The sequence below is a fragment of the Pan paniscus genome, chromosome 23 (genome assembly GCF_029289425.2).
Source record: "Pan paniscus chromosome 23, NHGRI_mPanPan1-v2.0_pri, whole genome shotgun sequence".
NCBI lineage: Eukaryota > Metazoa > Chordata > Mammalia > Primates > Hominidae > Pan > Pan paniscus.
This window is the reverse complement of record NC_085927.1, coordinates 35,433,454-35,452,003: the sequence shown is the minus strand read 5'-3', so window position 1 is coordinate 35,452,003 and position 18,550 is coordinate 35,433,454. Positions and strand designations below refer to the sequence as shown.

Sequence of the window (18,550 nt, the reverse complement as noted above, 5' to 3'; positions counted from 1 at the left end):
CCCACCCTCAAAAGCCCTCAGGGAACAAAACTAATGGTAAAACAAATATTAAAATACTATAAGAGAAAGAGGAAAACTAGTGAGAAGATGAGAATAAAGGGAACGTTCGAGGAAACAAACTTCTGTACTCACCGTGTAGAAAAAAATGCCCCGGAGAAGCTGAGCTGCACGCAGCTCCCGCATAAGCAGTCAGGGCCATAGACGTGAGCTGTTTTCTCCCCAGGACGGAGCTCCAAGTGGTCCCCAAGCCGCCGTGGCGCCTTCTTTCTTCTCATTCTGGACTCCACGCCACGCACGCCACGCACGCCACGCAGCGTCTGCGGTGAGAATACGCATGCGCACCATGTGGGGCAGAAAAGGCGGTTTCAGCGCCCCCTGCCAGTCACAGTGCACAGTGCAGGATGATTCACCTCATGGTCAGCATAAGCCCAGGTCAGGTAGGGTAGAAGGGTGCCTTGTGGGACACCAGGGAGCAGGAACTCCCCAACCTATGCATGTGGACCTCCCCCTGTGAAGCTCCCTTTTTTTTTTTTGGACAGGGTCTCACTCTGTCCCCCAGGATGAAGTGCAGTGGTGCAATCACAGTTCACTGCAGCCTCAACCTCCCGGACCCAAGTGATCCTCCCATCTCAGCTTTCAAGTACCTGCGAATCTGGCTGCTCCACTGTTGGGTGCATATGTATTCAGGATAAGTAAGTCTTGTGTGTGTATATACGTGTGTGTGTGCGTGTGTATACGTGTGTGTGTGTTGTAAATGGGAATTTATAGGGAGAATTGGCTCACCTAATTGCAAGGCAAAGTCCCACAGCAGGTCATCTGCAAGCTGGAGAATGAGAAAAAGCAGCAATAGTGTGGCTCCCAGGGGAACCAGCCATGTGGATTTGTTTATGTGCAAAAGCCTCAAAACAACGGAAACTTTCACTGCAGCTCCCAGTCTGAGGTCCAAGATTTGAGAATCCTTTGTGTTTGCTGGTGCAAGTACCAGAATACAAAGGCCCAAATCATGGAGTTTCAAGTCCAAAGACAGGAGGATAGGAAAAGGTGACCCTCTTCCGGAGAGACAGAGTGAGCATGAACAGGAAAGCCCAGCAAGCTGAATGTGCCCTCTTTTCTGTCTTCTTTGTTCTAGCTCAGTGCATGGACTCTGGAGCCAGGCCACCTGGGTTAACATCCTGCTTCAGCCACTTACAAGCTGGTGACCTGGAGCAGGCAGTGAATCCTCTGCGTGTTTCAGCTTCTCCATCTGCAGAAAAGTACCTTCTCATAAGAGTTGTTGAGAGGATAAAATACAGATTAATATACATGAGGAACTCAGAACAGTGTCTCTGTGTGTATGGATAATACAAACACATGTACACACAACTTCTATCCAACTGGAGACCACATTAAAATCCTCTGTTTTGAACAATACCATAATCTCCATTTTGTCCCACACCCCGCCACCCACCTCCTCAGTCGGATGATCCCTGGAGAAAATATGGAACCATCTGTATTAATGCAGTTCTCTCTCTCTCTTTTTTGTTTTGTTTTGTTTTGTTTTGAGACGGAGTCTCGCTCTGTCACCCAGGCTGGAGTGCAGTGGCGTGATCTCAGTTCACTGCAACCTCCGCCTCCCGGGTTCAAGCGATTCTCCTGCGTCAGCCTCCCAAGTAGCTGGGATTACAGGGGCCCACCACCATGCCTGGCTAATTTTTTGTATTTTTAGTACAGACAGCGTTTCACCATTTTTAGCCAGGATGGTCTCGCTCTCCTGACCTCATGATCTGCCCGCCTCGGCCTCCCAAAGTGCTGGCATTCCAGGCATGAGCCACCGCACCTGGCCGGCACCAGTCTTCTTAAGGCTTTACCAGAATTCAATGTTAGCCTTATATCATAAGAGGGACCATATTAACATTTGTTTTTTGTTTATTTGTTTGTTTGTTTGAGACAGAGTTTCACTCTTATTGCCCAGGCTGGAGTGCCATGGAGGGATCTCGGCTCATTGCAACCACTGCCTTCTGGGTTCAAGCGATTCTCCTACCTCAGCCTCCCACATAGCTGAGGTTACAGGTGCCTGCCACCACGCCCGGCTAATTTTTGTATTTTAGTAGAGACGGGTTTTCACCATGTTGATGAGGCTGGTCTCGAATTCCTGACCTCAAGTGATCCGTCTGCCTCAGCCTCCCAAAGTGCTGGGAATATAGGTGTGAGCCACCACGCTCGGCCTAACATTCGTGTATCTCAGAACCGGGACTGAAGCACAGAGAGATTTACGTAACATTCCTAGGTATGTACAGCTTCTCAGTGGGATTTGAACCCAGGCCATAGGCACCAGGCTCCATGCTCTTGGTCAGTCTGCTCTGCTTCCTTTCCACATTGCATCATCTAAAGAAAGGCATTTGCCTACATCATCTGTTCCATTTTAAGTGCTACCCACACTGCAAGGTCTTTCTAGGAGGACCAGGAACAGTGGGTCACACCTGTAATCCCAACAGTTTGGGAGGCCAAAGCAAGAGGGTAGTTTGAGGGCAGGAGTTCAAGAACAGCTTGGGCAACTTAGGGAGACCCCACCTCTACAAAAAACTTTTAGAAATTAGCCCCGTATGGTGGTGTGTGCCTGTGGTTCCACCTAACTGGGAGGCTGAGGTGGGAGGATCACTGGAGCCCTGGAGTTCGAGGCTGCAGTGAGTCATGAGCATGCCACTGCACGGCCGCCTAGGTAATAGAGCAAGACCCCATCTCAAAAAAAAAAAAAAAAATCTCTCTGTAAGGACTAACTCTCTGATTCAGGTGGCTGTGCTAAGCAGGTGGTAAATATTGGATCAAAAGTTTGATCTGTGAGCTGGGTGTGGTGGCTCATGCCTGTAATTCCAGCACTTTGGGAGGCTGAGGCAGCTAGATCACCTGAGGTCAGGAGTTTGAGACCAGCCTGGCCAACATGGTGAAACTCTGTCTCTACTAAAAATACAAAACTATTAGCCAGGCGTGGTGGCGCATGCCTGTAATCCCAGCTACTTGGGAGGCTGAGGCAGGCGAATGGCTTGAACCCAGGAGGCGGAGATGGCAATCAGCCCAGACTGCACCACTGCACTCCAGCCTGGGCAACATAGCAAGACTCCATCTCAAAAAAAAAAAAATAAAAGTTTGATCTGTGAGTAAAGTATTACTAATTTATCTATGGTCTTCTGCCTGTAAGATTTCAACAGCTATCTTTTTTGTAATTTCCCAGGATCTTGCATCCCGAACATACAAGTAATTCCTGAGGAGTTGGCGGAGCCTCTGCTGACTCCAAGCTGAGCATCCGAGAACTTCTGGCCCAACAGCACTCATCAGGAATCAGTGCAGACTATTTCTCCCTGGAAGCAGAGGGTCCGAAAAGTTCTGACTAGGCAAAGAGTGACAGTGTGCATACCAATTGAAGGTACTGTGACTATTCTGTTATTAAGTGCATTCAAGCAGAGTGATTCCAGTTGGTTAAGCATTTCATGTTTAAGACAAAACTTGATTTATTTATTTATTTTAAGTTGGAGTTTCACTCTTGTAGCCCAGGCTGGAGTGTAGTGGCTCGATCTCGGCTCCCTGCAACCTCTGCCTCCTGGGTTCAAGCTATTCTCCTGCCTCAGCCTCTTGAGTAGCTGGGACTACAGGCGTCCACCACCATGCCCAGCTAATTTTTATATTTTTAGTAGAGATGGGGTTTCGCCATGTTGGCCAAGGTGTCTCGAACTCTTAACATTAGGTGATCCACCCGCCTCGGCCTCCCAAAGTGCTGGGCCTACAGGCATGTGCCACCATGCCTGGCCTAGACAAAACTTTTAAAATGCTGTGTCATATTTCTCTTTTATTTCATGTGTGCACGTTTAAATTATTTAGTCAGTTGCCACTACTACAACTACAGAAGGAATGGCATATTTACAACTAAAAGTTTCATTCACTTTAAATAGAAAACATCTCAACTGAAACTTTTAACATTTAGCTGATCATTAGACATTAGCTGAGATGGATCTCTTCCTGAAACAGTGTTGCCAGAGTTTTAAAAATTAAGAGAGTTTATGTAGGACAGTTTTAGATGAATGTAAAAATTGAAGAGAGTACAGAAAATTCTCAGACCCTCCCCCCAAAGTTTGCTTTTCTTAACCACCTTTTACATGGGTGTGGTCCATGCGTTACAATGAGTGAACCATTATTGATACATTGTTAGTATCTAAAGGCCAGAGTTTGCATTAAGATTCAGTCTGTGTTTTGGTAGTCTAAGGGTTTTGACAAACTAATAATGCCATTCATTACCATTACAAGATAGTTTTATGCCCTAAACATTACATGAGCTTCACCTATTAACTACTCTCCCCTTTTTCCAGATCCCTCAGCAACCACTGATCTTTTCACTGTCCCTCTGGTTTTTCTTTCCCCGAAAGCTTATGTAATTGGAATCATAGCGTATGCAGCTTTTTCAGATTGACTTATTTCACTTATAATATACATTTATGACATTTTCATATTGATTTGTGCCTTTTTATCTCAACGTTTTTTTTTTTTCAGGATCCTATTTTATTGTTTTTATGACTTTTAAGAAGTTAGCATGAAAATAAATCTTTATTTTCAGTTATTGCCTGCAAGTAAGAGAAAGTTAGGTTCACAGTTTTGGCTCTTGACACAAAGTGAACTAGGAGGCAAATTTAGGTCCATCAGATACAACCAATGGAGCAACTTTTTAAGTTCAGGCTATCTTGAAAGCTTGCAACATATGAGATATCGCTGTGTTGTCTCTCACGACAGCAATGGGTGACACTGAGTAGAAGCTGTGAAGTGTTTTTAATAGCAGGTGTTTTCTATCATATGTTGCTGGAAATCAAGAGGTTTATAAACATGGTACATGTTTAGAAATGAGTTAGATACTTGAAAAGTCTAAACACACTGATTTACGAGTGCGTATGTTGCAGTCTCAAGAGGGGTCAAGAGTCCATATGGACTAAATTAATCTCCGGGTAGCAGGTATGTTTGTAAATATAAAATTATATTAGACATTAGCGCAATGCAGAACCTGCTCAGCATCATAAGATCTGAAACACCACGCAAGTTTATCCATCATTAAAAACAATTACTTCCTTCCTAAAATGTCAGAATAGTAGGTAACTGAGATTAATAAATCCAATCCAAATGTATCTCAGTGGTTTTTTATCACTGGATAATATTCCATTGATCAGTGTAACAAAGTTTGTTGGTACATTCGCCTACTGAAGGACATCAAGGTTGCTTTCAATGTGGGCAGTATGGATAAAGCTACCATAAACATTCCAGTGGACTTTTTAGTACAGACATAATTTTTTTTTTTCTGAGACAGAGTCTTGCTCTGTCGCCCAGGCTGGAGTGCAGTGGTGCGATCTCAACTCACTGCAACCAATGTCTCACAGGTTCAAGCAATTCTCCTGCCTCAGCCTCCCGAGTAGGGAGGCCCAGCCCATACACAATTGTTTAATTAAACTGGGTAAATACTTAGGATTGTTATCACTTACTTATATGATAAGACTACATAAGAATTTGGTAGGGTTGCTGGGCACGGTGGCTCATGCCTTTAATCCCAGCACTTTGGGAGGCTGAGGCAGGCAGATCACCTGAGGTCAGGAGTTCGAGACCAGACTGGCCAACATAGTGAAACCCTGTCTCTACCAAAAATAGAAAAATTAGGCTGGGTGCAGTGGCTCATGCCTGTAATCCCAGCACTTTGGGAGGCCAAGGCGGGCGGATCACAAGGTCAGGAGATCAAGACCATCCTGGCTAATACAGTGAAACCCTGTCTCTACTAAAAATACAAAAAAAAAAAAAAATTAGCCAGACGTGGCGGCATGCGCCTGTAGTCCCAGCTGCTGGGGAGGCTGAAGCAGAATGGCATGAACCCAGGAGGTGGAGCTTGCAGTGAGCCGAGATCGCGCCACTGCACTCCAGCCTGGGCGACAGAGCGAGACTCCATCTCAAAAAACAAAAAAAATACAAAAATTAGCCAGGTGTGGTGGCATATGCCTGTAGTCCCAGCTACTCAGGAGGCAGAGGCAGGAGAATAACTTGAACCCAGGTGGTGGAGGCTGCAGTGAGCCAACATTGTGCAACTGCACTCCAGCCTGAGCAACATGGCAAGACTCCATCTCCAAAAAAAAAAAAAAAGAATTTGGTAGGATTTACCAGTAAAACCATCTAAACCTGGTGCCTTTTTTTTTTTTGGAAAAGTTACTAATGATTGATTCAATGTCTAAAATTGATACAGGTCTATTCAGTTTATCAATTTCTCCTTGGTGAGTTTTATAGTTTCTGCCTTTGAAGGAATTGGTTCCTAAGCTTATCAAATTTCTGGGCATAGATTTTCTCAGAGTATTCCCTCATGGTCTTCTCAATGCCCATAGAATCACAAATGATGACCTCTCTTTTAGTTATTAGTACATTATGACTTCCTTTCTTCATGGTTAGCCTGCCTGGAGGTTTATTGATTTTTTTTTTATCTATTCATAGAAACAGCTGTTGGTTTTGATAACTTTCTCTGTTGATTTTTGATTTTTCATTCCATTGATTTCTGCAATAATTATTGCTTTTGCTATTCTTCTGTCTGCTTTCTATAACACTGCTCTGTTTTCTCTGGTTTTCTAATGTGAAAGCTTAGGTTATTGACTTTAGGTCTTTCTTATTTTCTATCACATGGCATTCAGTTATAAATTTCCCTCTGAGCCCTGCTTTGACTGCATCCCACAGATCTTGACAAGGTACATTTTTATTTCATTTTGAAACCCCATCTCTACTAAAAAATACAAAAAATTGCCTGGCGCGGTGGCTCACGCCTATAATCCAGCACTTTGGGAGGCTGAGGTGGGCAGATCACTTGAGGTCAGGAGTTCGAGACCAGCCTAGCCAACATGGTGAAACACTGTCTCTACTAAAAATACAAAAATTAGCTGGGTGTGGTGGTGTGCACCTGTAGACCCAGCTACTCGGGAGGGTGAAGTGGGAGAATCGCTTTGAACCCAGGAGGCGGACATTGCAGTGAGCCAACATTGCACTGCTGCACTCCAGCCTGGGTGACAACAGTGAAACTCCATCTCAAAAAATATATATGTATTTTTACAACTTCACTGAGGCATCTTCTTTGATCCATGTGTTTTGCAGAGTACATGATTTAATGTCCAAATATTTGGAGGTTTTCCATTTATCTTTCTATTACTGAATTCTAGTCTAATTTTGTAATGCTATGAAAGCATATTTTAGAAATTTCATTCATTTAAATAAGTTGTGGTATTATTTTATGGCCCACAATGTTGCCTTTTTTTTTTTTTTTTTTTTTTTTTTTTAGAGGAGTCTTGCTCTGCTGCCAGGCTGGAGTGCAATGGTGCAATCTCGGCTCACCACAACCTCCTTCTCCTGGGTTCAAGTGATTCTCCTGCCTCAGCCTCCCAAGTAGCTGGGATTATAGGCATGTGCCACCAGGCCTAGCTAATTTTATATTTTTGGTAGAGAGGAGGTTTCTCCATGTTGGTCAGGCTGCTCTCGAACTCCCGACCTCAGGTGATCCGCCCGGCTCGGCCTCCCAAAGTGCTGGGATTACAGGCGTGAGCCACCACACCCAGTGGTCTGTCTTTTTAAATCTCTGTTCTTGGCCAGGCATGGTGGCTCACGCCTGTATTCCCAGCACTTTGGGAGGCCGAGGTCAGCAGATCACAAGGTCAGGAGATTGAGATCATCCTGGCTAACACGGTGAAACCCCGTCTCTACTAAAAAATATAAAAAAATTAGCCAGGTCTGGTGGCAGGCACCTGTAGTCCCAGCTACTTGGGAGGCTGAGGCAGGAGAATGGCATGAACCCAGGAGGCAGAACTTGCAGTGAGCTGAGATTGCACCACTGCACTCCAGTCTGGGCGACAGAGTGAGACTCCATCTCAAAAAAACAAACAAACAAACAAACAACAAAAAAAAAAACTCTCTTCTTTTGCTCTGAGTCTTTATATTTGAAGTGGGTTTCTGGTAGAGAACACATATTTGCATATTATTTTTATCCACTCTTCTAGTCTATGTCTTTTAATTAGTGTATATAGACCATGCACATTTAAAGTGATTATTAATATGTTTGAATTATTAGCTATATTTTATAACTGTTAACATATATATCATATTGTAACATGTAATGAACATTTTTTGCCTAGTACTGTGCATCAATGGACAATGTCAAGAAAGCAGAGAGACAACCTACACAATGGAACAGAACCTTCGCAAATTATATATTTGACAAGGGAATTTATATCCGCAGTATGTGAAGCACCCCAGAACTCAACAATAAAAACAAGTAAACAACCCAGTTAAAAAATGGGCAAAGGGCCAGGCATGGTGGCTCACACCTGTGATCCCAGCACTTTGGAAGGCCAAAGCAGGTAGATGACAAGATCAGGAGATGGAGACCATCTTGGCCAACATGGTGAAACCCCATCTCTACTAAAATACAAAAAAAAAAAAAATTAGCCAGGCGTGGTGGTGCACGCCTGTAGTCCCAGCTACTCAGGAGGCCGAAGCAGAGGAATCGCTTGAATCCAGGAGGCGGAGGTTGCAGTGAGCCAAGATCGAGTCACTGCACTCCAGCATGGCGACAGAGTGAGACTCTGTCTCAAAAAAAAAAAAAAAAAAGGCGGGGGTGGGGCTCGGGGGGCAAAGGACTTGAGTATATATTTCTCCAAACACATATACAAATGGCCCAGTAAGTACAAAAAAAGATACTCAACATCATTAGGCATGAGGAAGTACGTATCAAAACAACAGTGAGACATCACTTCACACTCTCTGGGAAGGTTATAGTGAAAAAAAAAGGAAAAGTAAAATAACAACTGTTCACAAGGATGTCAAGACATTGAAAACTTTATGTATTGCTGGAGGAAAAACTGATTTAGCCATTGTGATAAAGAGTTTGGTAGAGCCTCAAAACTGTAAACATGAAACCACCGTATGACCCAATAATTCCACTGTAAGGTATATAAATATATATATAAATAAATATGTAAATATATATATTTATATATATATATATAGAGAGAGAGAGAGAGAAGGAACTCAGACAGATATCTGCATATCAAAGTTCATAGCAGAATTACTCACAGTAGCGAACAGATGGAAATAACAAGAAAATCTTGATGGATACCCAGTATCAATCAACAAATAAATGGACAAGTCAAATAATGTGTATTTATGCAACAGATACTATTCAGCCATAAAATGAATTCAATGTTGATATATGCTGTTACATGGATGAACCTTGTAAAATATGCTATGAAATAAGGCAAGGAGAGAAGGACAAATATTGCATGTTTTCACTTACATGAGATGTCTAGAATAGGCAAATTCAAAGAGACAGAAACTAGAGATGACGAGGGGGAGGAAGGAGAGAAGAGAGGGAGTTTTTTGTTTCATTTTGTTTTGTTTTGTGATTTTTTTTTTTTTTTTTTTTTTTTGAGACGGAGTCTCTGTCGCCCGGGCTGGAGTGCAGTGGTATGATCACGGCTCACTGCAACCTCTGCCTCCTGGGTTCAAGCGATTCTTCTGCCTTAGGCTCCTGAGTAGCTGGGATTACAGGCGCACACCACCATGCCTGGCTAATTTTTGTATGTTTAGTAGAGATGGGGTTTCACCACGTTGGTCAGGCTGGTTTCGAACTCCTGACCTCATGATCCACCCAGCTCGGCCTCCCAAAGTGCTGGGATTACAGGCGTGAGCCACCGCGTATGGCCTAATTTTTGTATTTTTAGTAGAGACAGGGTTTCACTATGTTGGCCAGGCTGGTCTTGAACCCCTGACTTCAGGTGATCCACCATCCTCGGCCTCCCAAAGTGCTGGGATTACAGGCATGAGCCACCGCGCCAGGCCAGAGCGCCCCACTGCTTTATATGTTTTCTTGAGCCCCTAATATTCATAGGATTGTCTGTGGATTGAAAAGTTCTCTCTCTGTATTGCAAGCCTCTGAAATCACAGAGAGCTCATCAATATTTGTGAAATGAGACCTAAGCATACTGCTTACACAGAGGCCTGGGGGACTGTGTGTTGAATGATGGTGGGACGTCCTGGGGCATTAAGTACCCGGACCCTGAGGACACTGAAGATGGGCCTGTGACCAGTAAGGAGTGCTGTGCCCTGTCCCAGGCCCTGTCTGGGGATTGCTCACAACTGGGTGAGCTCCACTGGCCTCTAGCTGGCAGAGTCAGAGCTGTCCCCTGTGCTCAGAATGTGACCCAATGGCCTGGTGCTCTCAAGGCCTGGCAGGGTCCTGTGTGTGTTTCTAACAGCTGTGTGTCCCCCTGCACAACGCTGCTGGGCCTGCACTCAGAGCAGTCCCTCTCTCAGCCTCCTCTGTCCTCAAGTCCCCTCTCAGGCTCCTGAATCAGTGATCAGGCAGGGTCTGAGGGATCCAGGAGGGGAGGGAGTGAATTAACATGAACAGCCCCTTCTTTTCCCTGGGAGCAGGAGGGAAATTAGACAAGCCTGGGACAGCCCAGCCCCACTGTGAGGGTTAAGGGCTGTCTCCACCACGGCCTGGATTCCTCTCCTCCTCATGTCCCTCTCTCACTGCACAGGTAGGGACAGGCCTCAGAGACCCAGGGCAGCCCCCAGTTTGTTTTCATCTCTTCTGGGTCTGGCCCTGAGAATCTTTACCCTGGTCCTTGACGCAGCACCAATGACTGTCTGTGTCTGCAGTTTCCCTCTCCAGCCTGTGCTGACTCAGCTGCCCTCCCTCTCTGCAACCCCGGTAGCATCTGCCAGACTCCCCTGCACCCTGAGCAGTGGCTTCAGTGTTGGTGACTGTGGGATACACTGGAGATGGCAGAAGCCAGGGAGCCCTCCCCAGCATCTCCTGAGCTACCACTGGCATTCAAATAAGCACCAGGGCTCCAGCATCCCCAGCTGCTTCTTTGGAACCAAAGATGCCTCTGAAAACGCAGGGATTCTTCATGTCTCTGGGCCCAGCTAGAGGACAAGGCTATTACTGTATGCCTGGACCAGTGATGCTTCTCACAGTGACACAGGCAGGCGGGGAAGTGAGACAAAACCTGCTGGCCCCCCAGATGCTGGCCCGTCTCTTACTTTGTTGCTGTTAAAATGTATCTACACCACTGATACTGCTTTACAAATTCAGAAATTTTTTCCAGTTTATTTTTGTTTGTTTACTAAATATGAAGATTCAAATGACCAAAACACTTTTCAAACCAACACAACTATACACAGACATAATCTCAGAGGAATTTCTGCTGCTACATTACCTGTGGCTCTAGAACTCACATCCAGAGGGCAGCCTATAAGGAATTGTGTCCAGTCTGCAAGTGAGCAGACCTGTCATCCTCCCCCTGGGAGGCTCCCTCTTGCCCCAGAGACTCCAGGGCGGCCCCAAGGAGACCCCTGCTCTCCCTCCAGGGACTGCAGCAGAGACGGCACCAGGCCTTGTTCAGAACATTCTGGGAAGTGCATCACTCAAGATTACAATTCAGTTGTGGGGAAATTGTCACTGTGGGAGTTAAAAATGACAGCTTCTTCAGGTCTTGCAAAGTAGCTTTGTTACTTGTAACAGACGTATACATAGAACCTTTGTACAACCTAGAATGACTTTTTCCAAAGACTGTTACCTATTTCAAGGTAGAATCGTTGGAACTTACTGAACAACAGTGGAAAAGACAACTACACAGCCTAATTGAGGGGAGAGGGCTACTGTCTACTTATTGGTAACTGGACATGGGTAAAAGGACAAGGTCTATCATCTTTTTAGGGACCTGTTTTATATGCCCCAACCCTGTCCCCATCTTTTTTTTTTTAATGTCCTTAAAATAGGAACAACAAAAAACTAGGGTTGTAGAATTATAAAATTGCTTCAACCTTAGAACCTTAAGTAGGAGGCCCTCAAATGGACTTATGTTAGTCCTTAGGGAGTCAATGTGTGTGTTGCTGCTTATTTACAGTTCAGTTGGAGCCCCGAGAGTGCCAATGTTTTCCCCACACCTCTTAGATGCCTTCCGCTTCCCAAACCCCAGAAGAGGTGGGCACCTGAGTGGGGAATCTCAGGTGACTTAGTTTGCCAGTGCCTACTCTATTGAAGAATGGGGTTTTCATGCTCGAGAAGAAACTCGTGGAAGGGCGTGTTTCCCATCACAGGTTCACATACTGATTGTTTTTGTTGAATTTCCTTGTGCGACTTAGGCCAAGTAATTATGAAGATTTTTTGTTTTGTTTTGTTTTCTTGCTGAATATTTCATGAAGGCTACGAAGTTAGAACAGGCACGTCCTGGGTGAGAAAGCTTTAATTTATCTACCTCATTTATTTTTTATTTTTTGTAGCCATATTGTCTATTTTCCTATTTCAAGACCGCTGAAGTATTCCCAGGCCCTGTCTAAAACCTAAGAGTTGATGTATTGGTGGGAAGAGGTGAACGTTCAAGATGATTTTGTGATGCCTTTTTTTTGTCGTTTCCTTTTGTATATGTGATATTGAGCAAACGAAACATTGCTCTTCGTTTAACAAGAAAGGTTTAACAAGAAAGAAAGAAAAAAACTCTAACTTCTGGGAGAAAAGTCTTTCCTCTGTATGTGGAAGGTCCTGACGGAAATATGCATCCAAGACGATTAGCCAAAGTGTTGTCCCTTCATCGTTGCACCTGACATTAGGATTCCGCCCCGCTCTTTTTTTTTTTTGCCAAGTTGTGCCTTTCCTTCTGGAATTGAAGTGAACATGATAATAGTACCGTTTATACTGTGAAGTGGATATTGTTACAGAAAGCACACCAGTGGCTTTCTCACTGTTGAGCTAATAATGCCTTGTGAATGTATGATCTACGGAGAAACCCCTGTAGTTGTACCTGCTGATGCTGTCTGTCTGTTGGAAAATAAATTTTGAATTTTTTTTCTCAAAAAAAAAATGACAGCTTCTCATCATGTTTTAGTTCACATAGTCAAAAAGAGTCCAGGGGTGCGAGAAGGTCACGCCTCGATTCTGATGCCTGCCCCGGTAGAGTTTTACACAAGACAATAAGATTCCTACTCCTAGAAATCCTGAAGAACAGACTTACATCTCTTATCAAAGCAGGATGATGCTTTTTTTTTTTTTTTTTTTTTTGGCAGAGTCTCCCGCTGTTGCCCAGGTTGGAGTACAGTGACATGATCTTGGCTCACTGTAACCTCTGCCTCCTGAGTTTGAGTGATTCTCCTGCCTCAGCCTCCCTGAGTAGCTGGGACTACAGGGGAGTGCCACCACGCTTGGCTAATTTTTTTTGTATTTTTAGTAGAGACGGGGTTTCACCATGTTGGCCAGGCTAGTCTCGAACTCTTGACCTCAGGTGATCCATCCACCTTGGCCTCCCAAAATGGTGGGATTACAAGTGTGAGCCACTGCACCAGGCCGCATTTTTTTAAAAATTCAATTTATTATTAAAATATAATATATAAAGGAGAAAATCACACTTTTTACATTCATGGTGAAATAAATTATACATTAAAATGAATCACAGTGGAAAACATCAGTAACTCAATAACCTTGCTGCTGACCTCTTATTCAGTTTAATGAGAGATAGTCTTAAAACAGCTGGTGGTGGTTCACATTAAAATCAGGAGGAAGGTGCTACTGTACGCAGAAGATTCTTCTCAAATGTCATAGATTTCTTCTGTACTTGCTTAATTAGTGGTTGAAATGATACTATTTGTACTTTCTGTTATTTCCATTTCAGATCATGAATACAATGATTTTTTAAATCAAATTACATCATTGTTGAAGTCCAAGTGAATAAGATGTATGACAAGTGACTACTCATCTGTCAGAGTGGCAGGGCCACTGAGGATGTGACAGTCATTCATCTACTCTGAAACAACTCTTCAGGACCCCTAACATAGAAAGGAATGTCTGGCCTTTAAATGCCTTGATAAACAGGATCTATTCCTATCAAAGCAGAGGCCTCGTTCATCTCCAAAGCTCATAGAGGAACCTCAGACCTGGGCCACTCTGGTTTAAGGGCCTGGGGGTGACACCTCCCAATCACACAGACATTGCAGGCTCACAGGAAGGAGCCCCTTTGAAAGAGGTGAGCAGAGTCTGGGGCATTTGTGTAAATGTTGATAAGGTCCCCAGACAACTCGCAGGCTCCCAGGGAACCCTAACTGGGGAAGAAAAGATGAGGATAAGCAGAGCCCCCCATGGGTGAGAAGAGAGGAAAGCCAGGGTCTCCACCACCCAGGTCCTCAGTGTCCCTCCTCTGTGTGCCCAGCCCTGTCCTGTGGGTGGAGGGTGAGGAGAGGGAGAGAAGGAAGGGTTGGCAGTCTTATAAGAACTGGAGCTCCTCCAATGAGTAGATGAAATAGTTTAATGAGATTGGTTTTGGATTTTTCAGCTTCCCTAGAGGCTGGAATCAGATTCCCAATATATATTCTTGATTGCTGTGGTGAAAATTTGTGTGTATTTATCCCCCGAGAAGGTTCCCTAACTCTTACTGTGTCTTCTGTGTGAAGAATGCAGCTCTAAGCACTCAGGGTACTGTTTCCCAGTGAATATTTTTTTTTTTTTTTGAGATGGAGTCTCGCTCTGTCGCCCAGGCTGGAGTCCAGTGGCATGATCTCTGCTTACTGCAAACTCCACCTCCCGGGTTCACGCCATTCTCCTGCCTCAGCCTCCCGAGTAGCTGGGACTACAGGTGCCTGCCACTACGCTTGGCTAATTTTTTGTATTTTTAGTAGAGATGGGGTTTCACCGTGTTAGCCAGGATGGTCTTGATCTCCTGACCTCGTGATCCACCCACCTTGGCCTCCCAAAGTGCTGGGATTACAGGCGTGAGCCACCATGCCCGGCCTCCCAGTGAATCTTAATTAAATGGTTGGAGAATTTTTATTTCCTCCATTTAGCCTAACCAGAAACATTGGTTCTAGAGGTAGAACAGGTCACTCAGAGTCACCCGAGCAATCACTGCTGCATGAGCTGGTGACTCGAGGTCTAAGTGATGGAAAAGTTCACCTTTCTGCCAGTTGCCTCTAACAAATATATCCTAAAATTAAATAAACACATTGTTTATAGCTAATCTTTCTAGGTGGCTTCATAAGTCAATTAACAAACACACATTTTCCATGTGCAGATGGTGTGAAAAGTTCTAGTGTGTTCTGGTTAAACCTGGGGATCAGATCAACTCAGGAGGCTACCCTTGAGGAGATAGGAAAGGTCCCCTGTCCCTTAATGAAGTGGCCTTGGCCAGACTTCTGACCATGGTGAGGGAGGAAGGGGGACATCCATAGTTCCTTCTCCACTCTCAGGAAACCCTAACCCAGCAAATAATTCTAAAGAGATCTAGGGAGGAGGAACTGAGAGGACAAGTTGACTCAGACAGGAAGACCCTAGGACTCTCCATGGGGGACGTTCATAACTGAGAAGCATCATTGCTGGCCAGGGGACTGGAAAACACATCATCTTACATCCCTGCATTCCCGCTGCAAATGTCTGAAATCCCAGGAACCCACAGCCTGTCCTCTCACTCGAGCTCTCAGGGGCAATCCTGCTCTGTAGGAGATAGAAACTGTCCCTTCATTATCCCATTACATCATTTTTGCTGCACACAAGAGGCTTCCACAGTGGGTCCTAGTCATTTCTCCATGTTTCCCTTCATCTCCTTTCTGTCTTTTCTGAGAGTCTGATTCCATTTAACACCTCTTCTCTTTTTTTTTTTTTTTTTTTTTGAGACGGAGTCTCGCTCTATCGCCCAGGCTGCTGGAGTGCAGTGGCGCCATCTTGGCTCACTGCAAACTCTGCCTCCCGGGTTCAAGTGATTCTCCTGCCTCAGCCTCCCGAGTAGCTGGGACTACAGGCAGCCACCACCGCACCTGGCTAATTTTTTGTATTTTTAGTAGAGACGAGGTTTCACCATGTTAGCCAGGATGGTCTCGATCTCCTGACCTTGTGATCCACCCACCTGGGCCTCCCAAAGTGCTGGGATTACAGGCGTGAGCCACCGCGCCCGGCCCTAACACCTCTTCTCTTTCCTGTGAGGCCAGTTCTCCCCAGTCCAGCCTCAGGGCTGCAGTTCAGAGGTCATCCCCTTCCCCTTTCCCTTCCCCTACCTCTTCCCCTTCCCCTTCCCTTTTTTTCTTTCTCCCTCCCTCCTGCCCTCCTTCTTTCCTTTCCTCCTTCCTCTCTCTCTTTCTCTGTCTCTCTTTTTCTACTTTTGACAGGGTCTCGCATCCAGGCTGGACTGCGGTGACACGATCACAGCTCACTGTAGCCTTGATCTACTGGACTCAAGGACCCTTCCACCTCAGCTTCGCAAGTAGTTGTGACCACAGGTACATGGCACCCACCTGTTTGTTTTTATTTTTATTTGTGCAAATCGGGTCTCATTTTGTCGCCCAGGCTGGTTTCAAATTACTGGCCTCATGCCATCTTCCCACCTTGGCCTCCCAGCTCTACATTTTCTTCTGAGCACTGGTCTCATGGCCTCCTACAAGTTTGGTGTGTGTTTCCATTTTCGTTTATCTCAAAGAATTTTCGAACATCATTTGTAATTTCCGCTTTGATTCGTTGATTGTTTAGGAGTGTGTTGTTTAATCTTTATATATTCCTGAATTCAGATTTCCTTTGTTATTGATTTCTACGTTCATTCTACTGCAGAGAAGATATTCTGATTTTAGTCCTTTTAAATTACTGAGATTTGTTTCATGGCCTAATACATGGTGTATTCCGGAGAATATTCCATGTGTACTTGAGAAGAATCTGTATTCTGTGAGTCTGTTGTAGATGTTGTCAGGTCTAGCTGATTTATAGTATTTTTCAAGTCCTCTACTTCTTTACTGATCTTCTGTCTCATTGTTCTAGCCAGTATTGATCGTATAGTATTGCAACTATTATTGCAAAGCTGTCTGTTTCCCTCTTCAATTCCATCAGTCATTACTTCCTATACTTGGGGGGCTCTGTAGTTAGATGCACATGTACTAATTGTTAGATCTTCTTTTTTTTTTTTTTTTTTGAGACAGAGTCTAGCTCTCTCGCCCAGGCTGGAGTGCAGTGGCATGATCTCTGCTCATTGCAAGCTCTGCCTCCCGGGTTCACGCCATTCTCCTGCCTCAGCCTCCCGAGTAGCTGGGACTACAGGTGCCCGCCACCACGCCTGGCTAATTTTTTGTATTTTTAGTAGAGATGGGGTTTCACCGTGTTAGCCAGGATGGTCTTGATCTCCTGACCTCGTGATCTGCTCATCTTGGCCTCCCAAAGTGCTGGGATTACAGGCGTGAGCCACAGCGCCCAGCCTGTTAAATCTTCTTGATGAAGTAACTTATTTATCAATATATAATGTCCTTCTTTGTCTCTTGTAATAACTTTCATTGACCAACCCAACCCATCTCTCTTTTCTTTCCTTCCTTCCTTCCTCCCTCCCTCCCTCCTTCCTTCCTTCCCTCCCTCCCTCATTTAAACTGTTGGCTGGACACAGTGGCTTACATCTATAATTCCAGAATTTGGGAGGCCGAGGCGGGTGAAGTGCTTGAACCCAGAAGTTTGAGACCAGCCTGGGCAACATGGTGAAACCCAGTCTCTACAGTACAAAACAAAATCTAAAATTAGCCAAGCACCTATAGGCCCAGCTGTGCAGCTACTCAGGAAGCTAAGGTCAGTGCATCTATTGAGCCCTGGGGGTCAAGGCTGCAGTGAGCTATGATCACACCACTGCACTCCAGCCTGGGTGACAGAAAGAGACGGTGTTTCAAAAAAAAAAAAAGATAAAAAAGAAAAAAAAGAAAAGTACATAAATAAACAAACTGTTTATTGGGAACCATGTATGCGCCAGGCACTAAGCTAGGGGATGAGATGGGATAAAGAGTCTGGAGACTTGGGAAAAGGCTGCACCTCTTGCTTCTCCTTAGTCAAAGAGGAAGGGGTAGGTAAGATCCCTTGAAGTCAGGTCCTCCAGAGCTCCAGGACCCAAGGTGGAGCTCAAGGTGTGGGAAGGCAGCCAGGGGGCAGCATCAGGCCTGGTGGGGGGCTGGGGCTGGGAGCGGGTGGGATGTAGGGAGAAGGCTGTTCCACCCTCACCTGTGAGCTGCATGAACACCCAGTGCAGCCCTGAAATACGCTCCCCCTCTCCCTGGCCACAACTGTCTTGTTTTTCTCCTGTCCCACATCCCAGGCGGCAGCCTTGGCTTCTTCTTGCCTTAGTTTTTTCCCTTGTCACCCTGAGTTCTGGTTTAGGTCAATGTTAAGATTAACCTTAGCCTGGGGATTCCCAAGGTCAGCCAGCTGCAGGCAGGGCCACCAGAGCTGGGAAGGTGAATCCCCCATCCCCATCCCTTGGCCTGGCCCCCACCCTACTCTCACCTCAGACCTCGCTGCCCCTCCAGGCCTCCCTGGCCAACCCCTTCACCCAGGAATCTACTGGTTTCCTGAATGGCTGGTCCTCAGGTCCCTGACCCAGCTTCTCCTTGACCAGAGTGAAGGCTGGGCCCAGGGAGGGAAAGGCACTTGCCCAGGATCACACAGCGTGTCACCCACAGGCCCAGGCAAGAACTGAGGAGAGAACAGCAATGGCTGGGGGTAGGTGAGGGTCCCCATGGG

At 45.3% G+C, this 18,550-nt stretch overlaps 1 long non-coding RNA gene across 4 annotated transcripts; it reads left to right on the top strand.

The window, feature by feature from the left end:
* The first annotated feature begins 253 nt into the window (after positions 1-253).
* LOC117977465 (uncharacterized) lies at positions 254-17,395 on the top strand. 4 transcript variants are annotated; one of them, XR_004668633.3, is made up of 5 exons: positions 254-432; positions 540-692; positions 1,130-1,253; positions 3,209-3,400; positions 8,160-13,693. It is a non-coding gene; the product is annotated as an uncharacterized LOC117977465 (long non-coding RNA). The 4 variants fall into 4 exon arrangements; XR_008622482.2 differs by having other exon boundaries at positions 1,130-2,266; XR_010111740.1 differs by lacking the exon at positions 8,160-13,693 and adding an exon at positions 13,701-17,395 and having other exon boundaries at positions 1,130-3,400.
* The last annotated feature ends 1,155 nt before the right edge of the window (positions 17,396-18,550 follow it).